The sequence below is a fragment of the Balaenoptera acutorostrata genome, chromosome 11 (genome assembly GCF_949987535.1).
Source record: "Balaenoptera acutorostrata chromosome 11, mBalAcu1.1, whole genome shotgun sequence".
In the NCBI taxonomy this organism is placed as follows: domain Eukaryota; kingdom Metazoa; phylum Chordata; class Mammalia; order Artiodactyla; family Balaenopteridae; genus Balaenoptera; species Balaenoptera acutorostrata.
Genome location: NC_080074.1, coordinates 91,558,206 through 91,578,352, shown reverse-complemented (window position 1 = coordinate 91,578,352; position 20,147 = coordinate 91,558,206). Strand labels below are relative to the sequence as shown.

At 41.2% G+C, this 20,147-nt stretch overlaps 1 long non-coding RNA gene across 1 annotated transcript in view; it reads right to left on the bottom strand.

The window, feature by feature from the left end:
- Window positions 1-17,661: 17,661 nt before the first annotated feature.
- LOC130709251 (uncharacterized) overlaps window positions 17,662-20,147 on the bottom strand; it is a 72,116-nt gene continuing 69,630 nt past the window's right edge. The window contains exon 3 of the long non-coding RNA XR_009009763.1: window positions 17,662-17,733. This is a non-coding gene — a long non-coding RNA (uncharacterized LOC130709251). The remainder of the gene's footprint in view (window positions 17,734-20,147) is intronic.

Genomic DNA, 20,147 nt, shown 5'->3' with positions numbered 1-20,147 from the left:
TAGTGAATCAGAGTTTCTGCTGTTTAAGCCTTGAGAATTTGAAGATCCCTCCAGCCAGTCTCTGTGACTAACAATTTAAGGGCTGGCCCCCAGGAGAAAGAGAAAACACTCCCTGTTGGTTCAGAACCAGGTTTTAGTGCCATATAACAAAACTATATCACAGTTAAACTGTTTAAAGATAGAACCATTACCTCCGAACCTTGTCGCTGAATATATTTGAGCAGGAACCAGTAAACCAGTTAAAGAGAGGTAATAGAAGGGTTTTTTGCTTGTCAGAAGCATGGGAGTGCCTTTAAGGCACTCCAGGGCCAGAGGGCTCTCCAGTGCACCCTGGCCCTTTGCGCGCTCCCTTTTTGCCCCAGGTGTGGCTTCAGTCACTGTCTCGCTCTGCCCTGGTTTGGATTCCAGGTTCTGGCCTTTGGATCTGTCTCTGTTTCCATGACAACCCAGTCCTGTTTGAGCCATGCTTGCTAGCTGGCTGCTACATCTGGATTCACCCAGAAAACCCCACCCTGTGGTGTCAACTTGTCACCATCTCTGAGGCTCCATTTCGGTCTGCCCACCGCACACCTGGTTTCCAGCTCCACTCAACCCTCCTTAGCTTCCACCATACTCATGCCCACATTCAGGACCCTGCTTCAAGCTTGGGGTACAGACCACCCCCTCCCACCTGATTCCAGTGCTGGTCTGCTGGACACATTTCTGTGTGAGACGATGAGGATCCAGTAGCTTCCCAGTGAGTCTTGGAGGAGGGAAAGTACAGCCATTAAAAGTACAAGCTCTGAATTCAAATCTAGACTGTATGACAATAAGCCAGTTACCTAATCTCTCCAAGTTTCCAGAACAATCTAAACATGATAAATACCTCTAACCCACCCCATAAGTCATAAAGGTATAAGCAGCACGGTCAGCTTCAACAACTCAGGATAAACACATGGCCAAGACTCTTTTCATTTAGAGTTAATAACTCAAGCACCCAGACGCTCTTACCAACTGGATGTTCAATGTCTCCCTCTTGTTGCTTAACTCATCTCCAATGCCAAGGAGTCCAAGAATGCTGAGGACGTAGTCCGTCCAAAGAGGACAAGTCTAGGTTAATCAGAGAGACAGCTGGAGCTGCCCATTGGTCCACGCACCTGATTCTGTCACACGGTATGACATAAAGACTACTCCTGTGTTCTCTGATGGACGCTTATTTACCATCTCAGTAATGGCCTTGCTGGATCCAATTTCTGCCCAGGACTAATGATGTCTCACTCTTGGGCTCACAGGTTACTCTGCTGCAACTAATCCTTCCTCAGACTCCTGCATCTGGGCCTGGGCACTAACCCAGCTACCATGTCCCCTCCGGGAGCTCCTTTTCAAGGCCTTAGGGCTCATATTCCTTTCCTGGGGCTGCCATAACAAATTATCACAAAGTGGGTGGCTTAAAACAACAGAAATGTATTCTCTCACAGTTTAGGAGGCTAGAAGCATAAAATCAAGGTGCCAGCAGGGCTGGTTCCTTCTGGAGGCTGTGAGGGAGAAACTGTCTCATGCCTCCTAGCTTTTGGTGGCTCCCAGCAATCTTTGGTATTCTTTGATTTGTAGCTGCATCACTCCACCTCTACCTCCATCTATACATGTTTTCTTCATTCTGTTATCCCTGTGAGTTCTCTCTTCTTCTTATAAGTCATTGGATTTAGGGCCCATGAGTGAGGACGACCACACCTTAACTAATACCTGCTAAGACTCTATTGCCAAAGCTCATGTTCTGAGGTTCCAGTGAACATGAATTTGGGGGGGGACACTGTTCAACGCACTACAGGGCCCCTTTTTGATAGCAAAGCTTGAAGACCTATTTCCCGAATTTCAAATCTCTGAAAGAAGAATTCTGATACCCCTTCCTCCAAGAAAGTCCACTGGACTCCCTAAGTACATTTTTCTTTTATCCTCCCTGCTATACTGAGGAACAGCAAACAGGTCTTCTTATACATCCAATGTTTCACTTAATAAGAAAAATCTGCCCAAGAAGTCTTACCAGACCCCTTCTAGGATTTCAAAGGAAGTGGCCTAATTTTATCTCACTTCACATGTGAAGTACGTACAACATCTGGCAAATAGACAGCCCTCAATTACTGGCAATTATTTATTTTCCCTGAAGGTAACCAAAAATGCCCTGAAGATACGGAGCGTCAGAATAAAACTTACTTTGCTGGAGGCAAAATATCTGCCCTCTTTAGTTTCTAGGGCAATTTGAGTGGAACTCTCGATGAAGTATAGCAAGCTCTGTGTCGTTTATATAACATCTAGCTATAGTTTACATATCGTTGGCTCAGGGATCAGACTGATTGTGTGTTCCAGAGCGCTCTGATACTATGAACATGTAAGGGCTCTTACTAGCGCTAAACTAGGATAGACAGGATGTGTTCAGGGTGGGGAGACGTGCACAGCAAGGGCCTTTGTCTTGTGAAGACTGGATCTTTGCATCTACAGGTTCTGTGGGACCACAGGCTGGTTGCAACAGCAGCATCTTGGGGTCCTTCCGTTAGCAAACAAGCTCTCACTTAAGACTCCAATGTAAATCTAGATCTGTACCATAAGCCTTCCACATTCCCTCCACATATACTCCCCAGCCTACTACCCTGCTCCCTGCCCCAAGACCTAACATTAAGTTCTTTTATCCCAAGCCTTCCAGTTGGCTTTAGAATAACAACTGGAAGTCCCAACAGGAGTTCAGAAGGAAGAGTGAGATGGAGTGATTTGTTCCCCTGGCCCCTACTCTGTGAGATCTCCTAGGGTTGGCTATGTCCTTGACCCAAGGTCATGGTTCCTCTTGAAGTGGCCTCCACAAGACTCTTTCTGTATCTCCCACCCCACCCCACCTTCAGGCCTAGAAGGGGTAACTGCCTCACTGTTTTTATAATATTAGCACTGCACCGTTGTAAATAGTTCCTTTATAAATAAAACGTCTTAAAACTCATTCCTGACCTTTACAAGGTCACTACTTAGATTTAGATGAAATACATAGGTTGATTCTCAGTTATTTTCATCTTAAATATTTCATCAAGAATTTTAGGACTGGAAGAGATCATCTAAATGAACTCTTCCTTTAATAAATGGTGGATCAGAGGCCCAGTGGGGTTCAGTGATTTGCCCAAGGCAATGCTACTTAGTGGGGGAGCTGAGCCTAAAACCCAAGCCTCCTAAACCCCAATCCAGTGGTCTTTCAACCCATCTACCTGTGAGCCTAGAAAAAGGATAACTATTTTCCTAGACAATACCAGCTTTCTGTAGTTAATAGATACTCAAAATCAGCACCACCTCCGTCACTTTATGAACTTCATCTTACATTCTTTTCTTCCTTTTTTCCTTAGCATTTCCTTCATGCTTTTTATTTCCAGTACTTTCCCTCTGCCCTGGGAGAGAAATAAACATTTACTGAGTACTCATTATGCACTAGACACCGTGAAATACACAGGTAACACATGCTAAATCATTTGTTGTCTCACTTAACACTCTCAGCAACTATGAGGTATTAAACCAATTTTACATATTAGGAAACTGAGACTTAAAGAACTTAAGTGTCCAAGGAGGCACAACTAATACGCAAGCTTCCAATCCAGTGTGTTGACTCCAGAATCTGTACTCTCCCCATGACGCCACGATGCATCCTGCAGGTAACTGAAGCCCTCGTGCTGCCCGGTGCCTTCCGGCCCTCCTCCCTCCCCTGTCCTGCCCTCCTCCCTCTCCTGTTCTCACTGCAGCAGCATTCCTCCGGTTTTCAGATCAACACAGCCATCTTGTGTTTGATTCCATTAACCAATAACAGAAAACTAGCAATTTCGAGAAATCAGTTACCCATCTCTTTTTCAGGTTTTATATTTTTTAAAGGATGCCTAGAATCAAAACCTAATGCGGTCTCTACAAATGCAGAAAATAGTCAAATTGTAACTGATGCCATGTACTGGCATCAATTCTTATTAGAAAAGAAGAAGCTTTTGTTGAAAAGAATATTTAAATGGAAAGATTAGAAAAAGATCCTTTCTTACACATTCATTTAATTAGTAGTTCACACATTCATTCTCAAAGCTGTGCTAGAAACTGGAAGAAACAAGCAAGTGTTACTTAGAATCCAGATTCTGCAAATGGAGGACTCCAAGACAAAGAACACTGCAGTCACGGTATGAGAGGGGAAAGTGAGGAGGTAAGGTTTGCGACCAGCTTTCAAGTCTGAAAAGAGGGAAGGGCTGAATTTGTAAGAAAGTATTATATCCCACTGCATTCATTTGTATGACTTAATTATTTTTACAGTTTTCTCTCCTTTTTCTTCTGCATGCTTCACGAGGGCGGGAACTGTGTCTTACCCATCTTTGCATCTTCCACATCCCAGAGTCAGTATCTTATATATAGAAGATGCTCAGTAAATGTTTTCATTGAATAAGCACTCTACCTTTTCAAGTAACAGACTCACTTAATGAGGTCGCTCATAATTTTACCTCTTATGTTGTGCATATTTCAGAACCATATTTTCAAAGGTAGAGGTGAAAATTAGATTTCACAGTAGAATCAGAGGTATAATGGGAGACTATTGTCAAAAATAATGAAAATAAGTGTCAAAGTTCATCAGCTTCTGAATTCTCTTCTCAATGACTTTTTCCTCTTTTGCGTGGGAGAACCTTAGACCTTGGCTATTATTTTTTCTTTTTTGTCTTCAAATACCTTTAATATAAAACATATTTTTGAGGCACAATACTGTTCTTGATGCATTCAGATGACTTATTTGTCAGACACAAAAGGGCTCCTCAGGCTGCTATGAGGCTATTGTACACACCTGTACATTTTAAGTAGATTTCAACACAATGGATATTAACAGCTGTTCTCAGAAGTACTCACTGTTTGAGGGGTACTTATTCCTGCTCCTTTATAGGATTTTGTTTTCTTCTTTTGACATTGTATCTACAATAATACCTCCAGTGGTTGGCAAATTAGGGAGGAAATTCACCATTAAAATTGTTTATAGTTTGTTTTTCAGAAAAAGAAAACCAATAAAGAAAGAAGCAAATTTCAAAGCACGAAGAGCTTATGATGCCATCTTTTTAAACAGCACAAGTACACCCTAAATCGTCACCTAGCACTTTAGAAATAAGCGTCTATAAGTGATTCAGTTGTTTTTGTGTTCTTATCTTTTTTATATTTTTACTATCAGTTTAAATAAAAGCAAGCTGATCTTTTCTGAGCTCTATATTCCCACTAACTGAGCATTAAAGGCAGTCTGTACCATGGCTTACTTTGTTGAACCCACTGTGTCAAAATCAAGATTCCTCTGTGGACTCCATCAAATAGAGTAAAACAGGGTACAGAAAGATTAGTGAGTTAAGCTGAACAAGGCATGGTTCTGATATGCCTTTTTGGCCCTTTTGAAGTTAAGAATCAGAACCAGTTTTCTACAAACAGTAGGCTACCCTCAGTGAGATGCTGTTCAAACATCTGCAACATATAAGAGTTCTAATTCATAATGGCGCTTGTAAATTTGGCCCTGGCAAATAGAGGGGCCAGCCGCCCACTCCCTCAGGACATGTAGGCCACTGTAACTGATTATGATGACTCAGCGGGGTTCCAGATGTCATTTCTCCACTCACTGGCTAGAATCATGGCACCCAACTTTTTTTTCTGTAACTCTAAATTGGACCGCAAGGAGGCTCTGTCACCCTTCTGTCCCACAGTTAAACTAATTAGGAGCTAGTATACTTCATAACCATTGAGTGAAATTTGCACATTCCTATAGTTATCATTATGAAAGCAATCTTTTCATATTTAGGCTCAGCATGTGAGATACCTCAGGTTGGCCTGCAGTCTCTGACCAGCAGAGGAAGAAGAGGAAATGGGAGAAGCCAACATACCCTCAGCGTGTGGCAAACAATGCCCCAGACTGTTGTGGTCCTCCTCCCCGCTTAGGATGGGGATGGAGAAAGGAGGGCAGGAAGAGGTCTGCAAAGGACTCTCCTCCCATCCTTCACTCTCTACCTAAAAAGCCTCCCAACCCCTCCCCACCTTTGGAGACAGACCTATAGACTCTAGACAGAGCTAATTTTCAGTTCTTGAGCCAGAAAACAGGGCAGACAATCCAAAAACATGAGTTATGTATAATATAATCATATTTTCTGAATCAAAATTGAAACAGACTGGTCAGACACATTGGTCTAGCTGCACATGGTCAAACAAGAACACAGCATAGAGTATTTTTTAATCAGTTCTAATATACACATAGTTTTATTATTCTAACATCACTGAAATAAGGATAAGGATGTGTCTTGCAATCAATAACATGTTGGTTTAACGTTTTTTCTTGATTGGTGGTACAAAAAATAACGGTGTGTCTTACAATCAATAGCATCTTAGATGTGATCAAATTGACACCAGGATTATCCCAGAAAATCCAGGAAAAACAATCTGTTTTTAAACATGTTCAAACCTTGAAGTTCTTTTTTTTTTTTTTTAATGAATTAACATGTTTTTTTTTAATTTATTTATTTTTGGCTATGTTGGGTCTTCGTTTCTGTGCGGGGGCCACTCTTCATTGCGGTGCACGGGCCTCTCACTATTGTGGCCTCTCTTGTTGCGGAGCACAGGCTCCAGACGCGCAGGCTCAGTAGTTGTGGCTCACGGGCCCAGTTGCTCCACGGCATGTGGGATCTTCCCAGGCCAGGGCTCGAACCCGTGTCCCCTGCTTTAGCAGGCAGATTCTCAACCACTGCACCACCAGGGAAGCCCCAACTTGCAGTTCTTTAATCCCAACTGGATTTCAGAGGCAGAGTGTTTCATGTGTCAACTTGCCTGGACTCTAGTCTCCAGTTATTCAATCAAACGTTAATCTAGGTGTTGCTGTAGAGGTATTTTGTACATATGAGGTTAACATCCTCCATCAATGGACTCTAAGTAAAGGAGATTATCCTCCATAATCTGGGTTGGCCTGATCCAATCAGTTAAGGTTTTGAGAGTAGAGCTGAAGTTCCCTGAGGAAGAAGAAATTCGCCTCGCATCAGCTCCTCCCAGAGTTTCCACCCAGTCCTTCCTGTCAGCCTGATGTACAGACTCTGAACTCGCCTAACCAGCTCTCGCAGTCACAGAAGCCACCTTTTTGCAATCAAACCTTTTATATATATTCTACAGTTCTGTTTCTCTGTTGGAACCCTGACTGATACAGAGGCTCCGTGGTATTTTTTTTTCTCCTAATATTTTCTCCCTTTTTGACATTTACTTAACTGAAAAGGTAATACATTTCCCTGTTCCTTATATTTATATAAAAGATTTCTTCCAACTCCCTTCACCATCCTGCCAGTTCCTAATCTACCACCTGTCAGATGTAACCACTATAATTATTTCTTTGTGAGTAATTCTAAAGTTTTTTATGCATAAGCAAATAAATACAGATATACATCTCCTCTAACTCCCAAAAATCTACGAAAAAGAAAAAAAGGTAGTCTGCTACATACAATGTTCTGCACTCTACCTTTTTTTTCCTTAATATTCCTGAAAGGTTTTTCCATTTCCATATGCAAAGAACTTTATACTTTTTTCCTCAGCTGTATTATATTCTATTGCATGTCTATACCGTGATTTGTTTAATCAGTAACCTATTGGTGAACATTCAGCTTATTTCAACACATTTGCTAGTATTCACAAGGGAATATCCTTAAAAACATTTTAAAATATAAATGGATAGCTAGACAGCTAAACAGATAGATAGATAGAACTGTACATAGTGACTTATGTCTGTATAATCATTGTGTACTTTGAGCAAGAGTATGTGTAGAAGAACACACAAGTAGAATTACTTAAAGGGTTAGAGGGTACATGCATTTTTGATTCTGAGAGATCTTCCTAAATTGTCCTAAATTTCCCACCATCATCAAAGAAAGTATTTGGTTAGAAAGTACTTGTTTCTCCACAGCCTCAGCAACACAAGTGTGTCATTGATCTTTGAAATTCTTGCCAATTCAATAAATTACAAAAGTACGTTTCAGTGGATATATAATTTACATTTCACTTAACAAGAGTGATATAGAATATCTTTGTAATATGTTTGAGTCCTTTTTACTTCCTTTGCTGTACAACCTCTGTACATATTTTTGGACTAGTTTTCTACTGAGTTGGTCTTTCTGTATCATCCAAGAGTCCTTAGATATTAAGGAGGTTACTCTTCTATATGTGACATGAGAATACTAATATTTTCACCAGGTCTTCTTTTGTCTTTTGGCCCTCTTGATGGTCCCACCACATAGAATTTATTTTTATGCATTTTGATTTATCAATCTTTTCTTTTTATGGACTTCAGATTTTGTGTCATACTCAAAAAGGCCTTCTCCATACCAAGGTTCTAAAGACATTCACTATTTTTTTTTTTCTATAGAATGTTTGGGGTTTCTTTTTTTACATTTAACTCTTTATTGTTTTTCTGATGGCTGACCAGTTGTCCCGATATCATTTATTAAATAGGCTACTTTTTCCCTACTTATTGAAGATGACTTTATCATAGAATTTCTATATATATTTGGATTTAGTATGTTCCATTGGTTTATATGTCTATGAACCAGTACCACATCTTTTAGTTAGTAAAGCTTTATAATATATTTTAACATCTTGGCAGGGTTAATTCTTCCTCACCTTCCTCCACATCACCATGGCTCTTCTTTCAGATGGTTTTCTTGAGTATTCTATTTGTGGCTGCACAGGAAATTTAGAAACAGTTCTCTGTTCATCCCACCTTGCCCCCCTCCCAGATATTTCCATACTGGTTTGTCTTATCACAGTCCTAAAATTCCCCCATTAGATATAATGAAACAAAAAGCCATAAGCATTAGACAACGGTCTCTTACCTTGTGCTGTGAACTGGGACAGCCACCGCATCTCTTAGGGTTTTAGTTTTCCCCTTGACAGAATAGGGACACAGATAAGGAGAAAAAGTTCTACATAGATGTTCTCTAAGATACCTTCCAGTTCTAAAGTTTTTCAGTTCAATGTCAAACCTCTTGTTGGGTGTTTTAATCAGCAGTATGCTCATTTCTCATAAAAAGTGCTTGCTTTACAATTTTATATTACAAACCATTGGAATTTTTGGAATCATTTGCCATAATTTGCAGTAGAGGAGAAGACTGAACTGAAATGACTTATTTCCCCTACAGATCAAAATGTAAACAGTAGAACTTCCACTGAGTCCTTTTTTCTAAGCCATTTACCTCTTCTAAGTACAACATAGTATAAGCAAAGGATCCGGCACCCAAAAAAGTACCAACAAACAACAGAAGTTTCAGAAGGTCTGCTTCTATTTTTGTTTTTGCTTCTTTTTCTCTTTTTACCATATCTGTAAATTGATAGCTAACCAGACATTGTAAGATCAAAGACTCTAAGTGCAGTTTTCTCCCACATGACTGAGTGGCCGCTGCGCACATTGATTACACATCACCGGTGAGTAACTGGGACAATACTCCACTCTAAATTGCATGTCATGGATGAGGGTGAAAAAAGGAACCAATAAAAACTTTAGTTGGTTGCATTGCTCTGAAAGGTACATTATTTTTTTTTAATCTTGCCAACAGGTTGGCACACTACTGGTCTGTGACACCTAAATAGCACCGTAGTTAAATGTTTGGTGGCTTCTGATCAACTACCTGATCTATGAACCACCTAGATCCATGACTTAAGAAGCTGAGAAAGCCTCTCTCTGTCCACCTCAATGCTATTCATGACTGTTTCATTAACAGGTTTTTCCTTCTCCCTTTTCCTCAATGGCTCTGTTAGGTGGACTCTGTTAGAATGGGGGCTATAAAGCACAAAACCAAAGAGAATAGTTTATTTTCAGGATAGTATTTTTATCCTTTCTGCAAAATAGTGCCTTACATATGTAATATGCCTCCTTCTGCAAAATGAAGCATTCTTAAAGTGATTGACCTACATAAAAAAATCTCATCTCAGCTTTAAAAAATTCCTGTGCAAAAACATAAAGCTAGGATAGAAGGATCTGCATTTACTTCAATAAGTCAGAAGTTACTTGGGCACTAATCCTCATGGGAGCTGCATACAAATACCTGGACATCAAAATATCCTTGACTGGGTTGACTTTTAATTTAGGAGTTTACTAGAGCCTGCAGCTAGACTGCTGGAGTCTGTGATAGTGTCAGATTCCATAAATGAAGCATGGAGGACTTGGTTAGCGGCCTGGGTAGAATGCCAAAGAATGCCCTGGGGACATGCTAATTCAGTACTCAAGGTAGCTTACCCTTCTGTGAGCCAGTACTAAACCAGTGCCCTATAAAGGTGTTTGAAGTACTGCAGGGCAGTCTCAAATTTTTGCTATCAGCTCCTCGCACTTATTTACAAAGCTCTTTTCTCTGGCATTTGCAGGGCAGCTGCAAGGATAATAAGTTATAGCTGCCACATCAAATTTCCCTGCAAGCAGAGACTGCCTGGCACCCCACCACCAGCCAGGGTTTCCTTGAACCCCCTTCCTGATCGGTAAGGGAGGCTGGTGAGAGAACGAATGTCCAGGGAGAGGACTCCTCCAACACTTCCAATGGGTACATGACGGGAATAACTAGAGAAAAGAATAACGGACTATGACCATCTCTTATGTCTTTTCATCTCTTCCCAAGATTCTGCTGAAGGAGGAAGATGTTTAGAAGTGCCACCCTGCCACTGCCCAGGCATTTCCACCACCCTAAGAGTGGAGAGCTGGGGGAATTATTGTAGGCAGGAAATCTCATCAATGGCCGCAGCTTTCTCTTTAGTAGGTGGTGGCAGGAAGCTACTCAAGAACCTAAGGGAACCCAGCCCCTGCCATCATTATGTTCATCATCTTAGGAGCCCCACGTCCTGAACTCATGCATGTGCAGTCCTCACAAACCTATTTCTGAGAAATACTATTTTCCCCTTTATACAGAAGTAAGAACTGAAGCTGAAAGAAATTAAGATACTTGTCCAAGGTTGCTCAGTTACAAGCAAGAGAGCTCCCATTCAAACCTATGCCCATCTGACGCCAAAGCACAGGAGATGGGTGGTAAAATTACACGTATCTCAGTTTCAGCTGAGTTTCCAAAGACCAAGAGTAATAGAAGTGGCAAGTACTGCCCAAATCCTCAAGTGAGATTCTAGAGCACCAATAAATGTAGGGCGTGCTGGGAAAGTATCAAACCAGTTCTGTCAGTGTTAGCCTATCTCACACCTCAAGGGTTTAATGAATGAAGACACTAGAGAAAATGCTTCTTTTAGAGAGACTTGCTGGGCTACCATGGCACCTCTCCTCTCCTTTCCTGGGGACTGAGGAGGAGGGTGGGTCCCCATTACCTCAAGCCGAAAAGAGGAACATCACAGGACACTGGAAAAGTCTGATGTGTGTCCCTTTGACTTTGAAAAATAATAGCTCATTCCCACTGGGCAAAACTAAAGGAAAAAGATGGCAGTTGGAAGAAAGGGGGCTATATTGGGAGTGAGCTGTCCTGCTACAGACGCAGGAAAGGGGTAGGTTTATCTGAAGAAAAGCTGTTTATGTTTCCTCATAAAACGGCCCCTTTGCTCCCGATCTGCTCTCTGGCTGGGCCAGCTCTGGAGGGGTCAGAGCAGCCGCTTCCCAGGGGAAGGAAATACATCAAGAGCCAGAAGCTGACCACAGCTGCTCTCCCACTGCTGGTTGACAAGCCTGAAGCAGCCTTGAGCTGGGTAAGTGAATTTGAAATACATTGGGCTTATTTTTTATTTTTATAAAACAGTGGACTAGACAGGAATCATCTGATTATTAGACTGATCTGGGCTTTTAGCACTAAAACAAGGGGATCATTGATCCATCTAAAAGTAGCTTTAAAACTATGAAACCTGCTTGAAATGTCATACAGGAACCAGGGAGAGGGAAGAGCCACCGAGCCTGTATAAGAGGCATTTCTGAAGCGAGTCAAAGTTACTTTATGCTTTTCAGCCGCTCTGAGCCCAGCTCATTCCACGGGTAGCTTATACACACTCGATGCTGCCTCATATGAATTATGGAATGCCCTCCTCCTTGGCATGCTCTTTGGGGGGATTAAGTTTCTAAAGGTCTGCCGGGTCATGTACGGCATGCACTGTTTACCCTACAGCCCTCCATCATTTTGTTCATAGCTATCTGGCCACCCTACCCCACCCCACCTCTACTTATGAGAAACTAGCAACTCCCAGCTTTGCACACCTGATGAGTATATAACTCGGTACGTTGGGTTGGGCATCACAAAACGCCTTTTGCATTTCTTGGTTGTGCCATAGTCATCACATCTTTGCTTCCTATGTTTCAAATCAGTCTTCTGGTGCCTCAGTCGCAAGTCCTATGACTACTTGAGAAACAGCCAGAAGAACTCATTAGGTCTGAGTACTCTGAAATCCCCAAAGTAATTATTTCTTAAGCGCTACTCCAGACAAGCGATGGAGGCCCAGGATAGGAAGCAATTTGTCTCTCAGGAGCATTCATGTAGATGACGCTTCTGCAGTTGTGAGAGAACAAACAGGGAGCAGAGGCAGGGAGGAAAGGGAACCGTCCTCATGATAAAGTACGTACAAACTACATCTGGACTTCGGTGTGCATTTTGCATTTTTAAAATATGGGACGCACTCTAAGCTTACAGATTCAAAACTGTATCTAGATATAGCCATAAAAATATGTTTGTCAACATTCTGTCATGCTTTTTAATTTCCAAAAATGGTCATTAAAGAGTATAACGTGGCTTCTCATTTGAAGATGAAACTCCTGATGGCACCTAAAGAATGGTTTTAATAATATTTTGGGTAATATGACCATACTCACTGTATACAATGTTAAGTGATAAAAAGGTACAAAATTGGACATGCAGCATGTATATGTATATGGCAGCATCTAGCCATGTCCCAGCTTGGGGATCTCAAACATGTTGAGTTCAGACACCCCCAAATATACATGTGACCCACAAGCCCACAAGGCATCCAGGGCTCTCTGCTGAGTCATTGGGTCCCAGAGCAGACACTGTCAGCACCCCAGCAGCTTTCCTCAGGTCATATAAGGCAGGTTACACTGCTTGGCTTCCAACTGCCTTTGGGCTTTCTCTAGCATCCAGAGTCTACTCTGCCTGCACCTAGAACAGGCTGGAAGTGACCGATAGTTAACATTTCCATCTCTACCAGTGTTCCACCAGTGACTGACTAGAGTGGTGGTATAAATAAGCCAACTTCTCACCCCTCCAGAGAGACAATTCTGAGACACATGTTCTGTCCTGACTGTTTGTGTTCTCCCAGCAGAATTAAACTCCAGTTACCCACAAAGCTAACTGGCTTGATAACGCAACATTATTGGTGTTTCCTTAAGATCATCCCCAAAGATTGTACCAAGTCTTCATCTCAGGTTATACTTCTGTGGACACCCATACTGAAACAGCTGGTGACACAAATGGTTCTAGGAAGCAGATCCTTATCATGGACTCTGGAATTGGATACTGATAAATTGTGGGGAGTGATAACTTAGCTGTGGAATCATAATAAGGAAGACTCTCAACTGTGGTGAACTGGGATGAGATTAAGGTGTACTCACTTATGCAATATCCACAGAATTAGGGAGAAATTATAAAGACTGTGAGGTTTTTTGATTAGTTCGTTGTTGTTGAACATCACTGATGCACTAAAGGAAAAGTATTGACAGGCTCAGGTCAACCAATCAGAGCACACTGAGGAAACGAAAAGATGGCCTCCGTGACAGCCTTTAGAGACACTTAACTCTTGCAGCTAAAAGAGCAGCTGCTGAATATCAAGCCTAGAATCTGAGATTAGCCATTACAATGAGAGACTGAGTTCAGAGACCAGCAAGTCTAGAGAAGACTCTAGATATTGAAGGAGTGGGATTCAGAAAACTGAAACAGGGACATCTGGTTAGACGCACTTGAGAAACTTGAACACCTACGTTCCCCTAAATCTTCTGGGCTGGCAGAAATTGTCTAATCCCCCTGCTAAGATAGCAGCTTTCTCTTGTCTACAGATCATGCAAAATCCACACCTATGGCGGATGTCTCACAAGATAACACTTGCCTCCTCAAGATTTGCTCCCACCTCCTCTGATTACTTCCAGGCCAATAACTAGGGTTAAGTCTCAGCATGATTAAACGTGGTTCTCTCTGATTGGAAGAAAGGGATTATCTATGAAAAGAACTGTAGGACCTGGCTACTATGTCATGCCAGGAATGGGAGAACATGCCTGGGAATGGATTTAATGGTACTAAACCAAAGGAAGCAGAAAATACTATTGAGTAAAGGGAATATTTATAATATAGGAGTACTCTCCTGTGACTCAGGATTGAACATCTGGAAGAGACAGATACCTGTAACCTGTTCTAATACCTTGCTGGAATAGCTACTTGAAGCTAGGAACAAAATGATGGTCTACAGTAAAGGAGATGTAAGTCAGAATTTCCTTGGCAGATGTTTAAGGAAGGGGGCCCAAGGTTGGTCCAAAGGTGGACATGCCAGGATGTGTCTATTATACATAAAATCGGAGGACTCATCAGCTGTATATGTTCCCCAGGAGGCCAGAGAACACTCTTCACTAAAGAAACAGTAATATGCTACTGAGGTGTACAAGACATTTTTGAAAATTTCAGTGCTGGATGTTCTCTGTAAGCCAGGATTGATGGTAGGGTTAATGGTATGCAACTGGGCTTCGTGGTATCAATGCGGATGAATGGATTCTAGAATTGCAGAGGCCAAGTAGCAACACTAACAATAACCATTACAGCAACAAGTCTAAAATGGCATCAGAGAATCCTGACCCACCAAGATCTGTGGCAATGGCTAATATATCACAGTGTTCCTTGGATGAGATTGATTCCAGGTCCAAGCCAATTCTCAGACCCAAAGCCCACTGGTTGAAGAAGAGTCTGACTTCTTGAGGAAGGACACCGTGATACCATAGCAATTATAAACATAACAAATTCCCCAATCCTTCTACAAAGGGACCTGTGGATATTCATTACAATAAAGATAACGCCCAGAGGACTTTCCTGGTGGCGAAGGGGTTAAGAATCCGCCTGCAAATGCAGGGGAAACGGGTTTGAGCCCTGGTCCGGGAAGATCCCACATGTCGCGGAGCGACTAAGCCCGTGAGCCACAACTACGGAGCCTGTGCTCTAGAGCCCGTGAGCCACAACTACTGAAGCCCACACACCTAGAGCCTGTGCTCTGCCACAAGAGAAGCCACCGCAATGAAAAGTAACCCCTGCTCACCACAACTAGAGAAAGTCCATGCACAGCAGCCAAGACCCAACACAGCCAAAAATAAATAAATAAATTTATTTTTAAAAAGACGATAACACCCAGATTATTTGAGAACAGTTGGCTACATGGTCTGAGCGGACACTCTTGAGATATTAGGAGATTCAAAACATCGTCATAGTCCCACTGTTAGAAGGGGAACTTACAGAGGCAAAGCAATAGTTGGAGATCTGGACCAAGAATCCTCTTGTGGTCATTCTCCCAGTCTGAGTGCATAATTATGGTAGATACATTTTAGCAGTTGGTATAACCCTCACCTCTGTTCTCTAACCTATGGAATAAGGGCTACAGTAGTAAGAAAGGCAACCTGTAAGTCTCTAAATCTGCCCCTTCCCCATCCAAGACTGTGAATCAAAGTAATACTACATCCTGGAAAGAATGACAAATTAGCGTCACCCTCAAAGTTCTAAAGGAGTCAGGATGGTGGTCTCCAACTAATCTCCCTTTAATTTACCAGTTTAGGCCACACAGAATCCCCATGGGTCACAGAAAATGATAATGGACTGCAGTAAACTTAACTAAATGGCAATCTTAGTCACTAGAGCAGTGCTGGATGTAGTATCTTTACTAGAAGAAATTAGCACAGAGTCTGGAATGAAGCTACAGATTTGAAGGAGTTCTTTTCGATTCCCTACAGGAAAGAGTATCTGAAGCAGTTTGCATTTGCTTGGATTGGAGAGCAGCTCACATTCATTCCTACCATATACTTCACGCCAAAAGCTATTGGCCTTTTAGGATGTTTGAACAACATCTTAAAGGCACAGCTGAGCTGCCTGCTATGGGATAATAGCCTATGAGGTTAGGATGCAGTACATATTTTGAATGAATGGCCATTATCTGCTGCTCTGTGTCAACAGTTAGGATTGAAGTAGGTCCGGGCACCAAGGAATGAGAGTAAACGTGGCCCTTCTCACCATTAGTCCCAGTAAATTATTCAAGGAGTTTGTGCTTACTGCTCCTTCAGCTTTAAGGTCAACTGGACTAAAGATCCTGGTTCCTGGGTGAGTGGAAATACAGTAAAGGACAAAGTAAGGGTCCACTAAACCTAAAGCTATGACTGCCTCCCAGGCATTTTCATCATTCATGCTAATAGATCAGCAGACAAAGTGAGTTATTATACAAGCAAGAGTGACCGAATCTCATGGGGAGCTGGAATTTCTTCTATAAAACAGGCACAGGGGTTAAGTATGTTTGGGACTCAAGGGATTTAGAGGGCACCTGCTGAAAAAAATTTTTTAAGCATTTGTGACTGGTCGCCACCTTGAAGAATGAATGACAGAATGGAATGAACTCATCATGGAGCATGAGTGGATCTGAGCAGTGCCAAGGGGCAGACTGTAGCAGAGATTGTCAGTGTACCACCCATACACCCTCAAACTTTACCATTGTAGTGCACAAAGCTGACTTCCAACTGTCTAATGACCCTCTCTGGTGGCCAGAGCCTCTCTGTCCACACACGTGGTAGGTCGGAAGTGTCAGAGAATTAACAACCCACAGGAGCAGCATTCAACCAATGACTGAAGGGAACTGGGGTATAAATGCCACATTTCCTTTCACGTGGGGCGAGGATAACCCTGAGGCACACGTTCTGCAGTTTCCTAGAGTTCTTCAGTGAGTTTCCAGTTATCTACAGGGGTTACTTGCTTGACTAGGATCCCTTTATTGGCTGTCATCTCTCCCCTATTTCATCTTCCCACCCTCTTACCAGGGTTTCCTGGAATCATCCTCATATAAATTACTCATACTTCAGTCTTCATCTCGGATTTACTTCTAGAAGAAGCCAAACTAAGAAAGACTCCCAGGTCCCTGTTGGAGGGATGTCCACATGTGATACTCAAACAGGGACCAAGCAAAGTCTTGTGTCATGGACAGGATCACTTCTGCTGGGCAATGAGTGATAACGCTAGCTACAGACAGAATGCAAACCCTTCTCTGGCCCTGCTGGAAAGGGTGAAGTGCTGTGGGAGGCTACAGGAGGCTGGGTTATCAATGGGCAGAGACTCAGGTCCAGTGCACATCCTGGTAAGTTCAATAACGCCCCTTACAGCATCCCTTTGTCAGGTTCACTCATCTGAGACTTCCCAGAAATCAGGCCCTCTCCTTCCTTGGACAAAATTTCCCACCTTAATAGGTACATCTCTGTTAACTCTTCACATCTCCACTGCCATCCCATGCCACACATCCCCCCAGCCCACCTTTTCTCTTCAGGCTTTCTTGAGCAGCACTTCATCTCTCCTCAAAACTTACACTCCTCTTCTCTTTTATAATACACCCAGAAGCCCCATTAAACCTGCAATTCATATCTTTAACTATTAAGCAATTAACAAAATTAAACAATTAAAAGCTATTTAACTATATTTAACAATAGCTTGCCTTTTCTTGAGTGTAGGGAAAGTTTCATCTTCAGCCCCTTCCAGAAGATAAGAAGAAATTGTTGTGTACCACCTTTCATTTGCAGCAAAGAAAAAAGAAATAAATCAGGACAGTCTAAATGGCCACGTTCTGTTACATATGTGTAAACAAAACACACCACAACATTAATAGGTTTTATTTCTTAGTAGTAAATTTACAAAGGGTTCTGATTTCCTTTATTCTTTTCTGTTTCCCCAATCTTCTGAAAGATACTACATGTACAATCTCAAGAAAATGCAACTATGTGTATCATTTTAGAGTCCATAGATTGTGGACTCTGTGGTTTTTCAAATAATTTGTCTATATTAGGAGGAAGGAACTAACAGGCCCTTGTTAACTTCGATTTCAATTTATTTCCCATTGACAGTTTTTCAAATTTAAAACACGTGCACACGAGTAACTATAACTCAAATTCCGTGAATTAGAATACTACTTACCTATTTACAACTATAACAAAACTTGAAATTCTTTTTTTCATGTGTATTCATGCAAACATAAAATCAATATCTAATCTTACTCACTATTGAATCTATTCACAATTTTTTAAATTACTATCTGGCAGCCCCCAAACAATTCCAGCCTCAGTTAAATTTAAAGATAAAACTTATAGGTGGAATCTAATACACGACAAAAATGAACCGATCTACAAAACAGAAACAGACTCACAGACATAGAGAACAGACTTGTGGTTGCCAAGAGGGCTGGGTGGGGGAGGGATGGACTAGGAGTTTGGGGTTAGCCGATGCAAACTATAATATATAGAATGGATAAGCAACAAGTTCCTACTATATAGCACAATACTGTATTCAATATCCTGTGATAAACCATAATGGAAAAGAATATGAAAAAGAATGTATGTATATGTATAACTGAATCACTTTGCTGTACAGCAGAAATTAACACAACATTGTAAATCAACTATACTTCAATAAACAATTTTAAAAGTAAAAAATAAAAAAATTTTAAAGATAAATTCAACAATATGAGAGCTGATTCTGACCAAGAATGAAAGACCTTATTAGAAGACCATGGTTAAGCACTGGAAATTTGCTCTCTTATAAAATTTCTCATAAAATAGCTAAAGATCATCTTGCCTGAGAAGAGCAATAAAATAAAAGCTACTATCCTTCAAGAGAGCCAAAGGTATCTTTCTGAGCTGTTGCCTTCACTGCTCAAGAACATACTAGAATATAGCTCTGAGGCACAGGACGAGCTTCTATGAAATCTCATCCATTTACATCCTAGGCATAAGGAAAGGACTAGAAAAGAATGAGTAAAACTTGAAAGCTTTTCACTACATTCTGGATTAAGTTCCTTCCTTAGAACTGTCTGAAACCATTTAACAAAGAAAGTATGTAAGGAGATAAAAATTCAAAATAAAATAAATTAAATTTAGTACAAGTTAATTTACCATAGCTCACAGTAACTAAGAGAGACTATTTGAACAACAAAAACAAAGAGCCATTTCTGGGATAAGCTGCTAGACACATGTCAAGTATTAAGTTGAACTACATGAAATTGCCCAGGTTTGGCCATTTTTTCATCAAATGACAATTTCATATGATTTCACCTAGTATTTTCTCTTACATTTGCACAACTACAAAACTCAGAAAAGTAATATTTGGTTGTTATGCTGATTTGAAAAACAACATGCAAAAAAAAAAAAAGACAATACTTTATAATCTTATCTTCATAAAGTATGGTAAGCTAGCCAGGGGTAGAAGGACTCGAGAAGTTGATATTCAATTTTCAACTAATGTTCAGATGCACATGGTCAAAGACTTATCTGATTCACATAAATTCACATAAAATCAGTCAGAAAACTTGAGTTAAAAACAAATGTTCTTTTCCCCTACTACTTGTAAAATAAAACTACTTGTATTAACTGTTTCAGTTGTTCTCAGTCTGGTCCAGAGCACCATATTAGACAGGAATAGGAGGAGAAATTTCTCTCTTTGAGAAATTCTCCAGTGGTATTGTCTTCACAACAATTTTTCAAGTAATATGTTAGCATAGTATTTGTTGAGATTATGATGCAAAGATGTTTGAGGTGGGAAGCAGTGTGGAGGAGGGGGAGGCACTAGATAAGCCAGAGCCTTGACACACACTTCTTTGCTTGGTCTCCCATTAACCAGTGACGCACACCACCAAGACCGCCTGGCCAGCTCCACTCCCAGAATCTCTCCCTGGCTTTAGAATGTGGTTTCATCTCTGTCTGAAACCTTTACAGGAAAAAGGTAATATGGATCCTTGAACATACAAGGTATATTAGGAATATTTTAAAGGGGTAACCATTTATACCCTCCTTCTTAAAATACTCTATTTTCTTGGAAACCTTGACATCAACTTGACATCGACCTCTTTGACTCTTTTCAAATTCTCAGAGCAGCTTCTCCTCTCTGTCCAACCTCTGAATGTTGAGGTTCCTTGGGGTTTAGTCGTGTGGT